The sequence below is a fragment of the Mastomys coucha genome, chromosome X (genome assembly GCF_008632895.1).
Source record: "Mastomys coucha isolate ucsf_1 chromosome X, UCSF_Mcou_1, whole genome shotgun sequence".
Lineage (NCBI taxonomy): Eukaryota > Metazoa > Chordata > Mammalia > Rodentia > Muridae > Mastomys > Mastomys coucha.
The window spans coordinates 153,254,041-153,257,338 of NC_045030.1; the positions used below are offsets into that span (position 1 = coordinate 153,254,041).

Here is a 3,298-nt window from a genome sequence, read left to right on the forward strand (position 1 = left end):
GTAAAAGAACTCTTGATGGTCCTTTGTAGGGTAATCCTGCACAAACTAGCTCTGCAGTCATACTGATGAAGCACCATGTTTAGGAGAGATTAAGTAACCTGGCCAAGATCATACAGGCAATTAGACGTGAGCTCAGATGTAGTACTCCTGGTTTGGACCTGTATGTATAGGTTTTGTAATTTCACACATCTTGACTGATTCCTGGGAGAGATGGCTACATTTGGCTACCTATGTTCAAGAAACGTATTAAATTTGTTGGACAAAGACCATGCTTTGCCTCCTTTTACTATGACAATACTGTTGGCTATAAGTCTTTAATCGCTACTGGTAAAGGAAACTTTGCACTTCTTTTAAATTCATTTGTTTTATTTTACTTGTGTGCATGTTTTGCCCACATGTATAGATATGCACTGAGTGCTTGTGAAGTTCAGAAGAGGTAACATTGGATCCCCTGGAATTGGAGTTATGGATGGGTTGAGCCAGTGTGTGAGTCCTGGGAACCAAATCCAGGTTTTTTACAATAGCAGTAAGTCCTCTTAAATGCTGAGCTATCTCTCCAGCCCTATAATAAACGCAAAATGTAAATAAAAGAAAAAGGGACTGGAGAGATGGCTCAGTACTGATGTTCTTACAGAGGACCCGAGTTCAGTTCCCAGCACCCATGTTTGGTAGCTCACAGTTGCCTAAATCTCCACCTCCAGAGAATCCAATAGTATCCTTGGGTTCCTGCACATACATAACATAAACTCACACAGACAAACACACACTTGAATAAAAAGTAAAATAAAATCTTAGTAATTGGAAAGGAAAAAAATCTCTCATAAGCTTTTTTCTGAAGATAAATACTATTCACATTTTTTTTAAAAAAAAAAAATCTTTGCCCATATTTTTTCTGTGTATGATTCAGCTTGTTTTTGTCAATCTTACATAGGTGCCATCATATAGAAGATCATAAAGCTTTATAACTTGGGGAAAACTCATCTATTATACAGGTATATAAGACACTCCCATTTCAGAAAATTTGGCCATTGCTCCTGGATTTCATGGGTATTTTTTAGGTACTGTATAGGTGATGGAAATCACTCATCATACTTCCCAGGAATAATTACCATAAATATTTTTTCTAGTCTTAAGAAAAAGAATTCCTCTTCCTAACACATAAAGAAGGCACGTGACTATATGCATATTGCTGTGTGTGTCACTGTTAACCTGCCTCTGCTCTCTACATTGTAATATAAGCATTCATTCTTGTCAGAATAAATCTGTTTATATGTACCATTTAAATGCCTCATAAAAGCCCATTAAATATCATAGTCTATCCAAATGTTTCCCTAGGTCTAAAATATCCCATTGGTGGTTTTTTTTTTTCAGTTTTTCTTCATTGTAAACAATACAACAATGCATGGAACCCATTTATTGCAGACTGTTTCTATGGCTCAGAACTGGCTTTCATGCACATGAAGACTTAAAATCTATACCTTAATCTTAAAAGTTAATTTTAGTTTTAACTTAAAACTATTAATTTTATCCTGTGCTATTCCTCAGAGGATTTGAGTATTTTTCAAAATTTCATGGTATGGCAGGTGAAATAAGTTGGAACACAAAGGAAAAAAAAACTGTACAATCTCACTTCCAAGTGGAATTGGAAAGTGTCACATTCTTAGGAGTAGAAGAGTGGTTTATCAGCAACTGGTGGAGAGCTGGATGGGCAGAGGAGACACTGGTCAAAAGGATGCTTAGTTAGATAAAAGGAATGCATCTTGTGATTTGCCACACAATATGGTAATGATAATCAACAATAATGTGTTGTATATTTCAAAACAACTAAAAGAAAGGATGGTTAAGTGTTTTTTGCCATAAAGAAATAATAAATATTTGAGGTGATAGATATACTAACTAACCTGATTTGATCAGCCTGTGTGGATATATGTATTAAAACATCACATTGCACCTTATAAATATAAATACTGTTTGCCTATAAAAATGTTTATTTCATTTTATTGTTTTTTCATATATTTTGATCATATTTTCCATCTCTCCAACTTAAAAATAAAGTTTTTTTTTTAATTAAGTTTATTGGGTAGGGAAAGAGCGTATGGGAGGAGTTGGGGAAGAGGAAAGAATTTGACAAAATATGTTATATGGAAAATTAAAAAAATTTTTAAATCATAAGGAATATACCTACAACCATATTTCAGTTGTTGCTGGGTTTGAATGGTACTAATGTGATAATAAATGTTATGCCTTTCTGTAAAAAAATAATTTTAAAAATTTAAATCACTACGGTGATTTATTGCTCATTCATTCAGTGAAGTGCCTGTGTGCAAGCAAGAGAACCTGAGTTCGGACCCCCAGAGCCCATGTAAAACCTGGGCAGTATTATGTGTATCTTTAATTCCAGTGCTAGAGAAATCCCTAGAATGCATTGGTTAATCACTTTTGTTGAACTGATGAGCTCCAGGTTCATTGTGAGGTGCTGGGTGTGGAGGTACATGCCTTTAATCCTAGCATTCAGGAGGCAGAGCCAAGCATATCTCTGTAAGTTACAGGCAATTCAGGGCTACATAGTGAGAACCTGTGTCCAAATAAATGCATGAATGAATAAATGGATGAATAAACAGGAAGTGATCTAGAAAGACACCCAATATCATCATCAACCTCCATGGGCACATGTGCGCACATGCACACATAACATACACATACACCCACACAAATGCATACATGCATGCTTCCCACAAATATGTAAAATAAACTAAAAGACTGAAAGTTATATCCAAAAGAAAAACAAATGTATATAAAAGAATAAAATGGTCAAGTCTTCTAGTAACAGGGAAATAAAATATCCAGAGCACAATAATGGGTAATGGAGTCATCTCCAGTCCCTTAAGATGGGCTCTCAGTTGATGAACTTCTTTTCTTTTCTTTTTTTTTTTTTTAACTTTTATTGCATTATCAGAAAAGTTACATGATTTCAATTTGTCTGAATTTGTTAACATTTAAAAACATATTTTAATTAAATAGAATTGAATCACATTCTTGTCCCCCTTTTGTATCACTGCTCCTCCCATAGACCCCCTTCAATACCTATAATATATTTATTGTCGTATTCCTTTAAATTTATAAAATATTATAAAAATAAAAATAGGTATTATAAAAGTTGTTTGATATAAAACAACAATCGATTTAACAGTCTTATGTAAATGCTCGTCTACAGCAATAGTGAAAATACATTTTCTCAATATAAATTTTAAATAACTCCAAATATATTAGCTGTATACTTAAAAATAATACATCACTA

At 33.7% G+C, this 3,298-nt stretch overlaps 1 protein-coding gene across 1 annotated transcript in view; it reads left to right on the forward strand.

Moving 5' to 3' along the window:
- The window catches only part of Sh3kbp1 (SH3 domain containing kinase binding protein 1), a 359,863-nt gene that overhangs the window by 316,913 nt on the left and 39,652 nt on the right, over positions 1-3,298 (forward strand). The gene's annotated exons all lie outside the window — the stretch shown is intronic.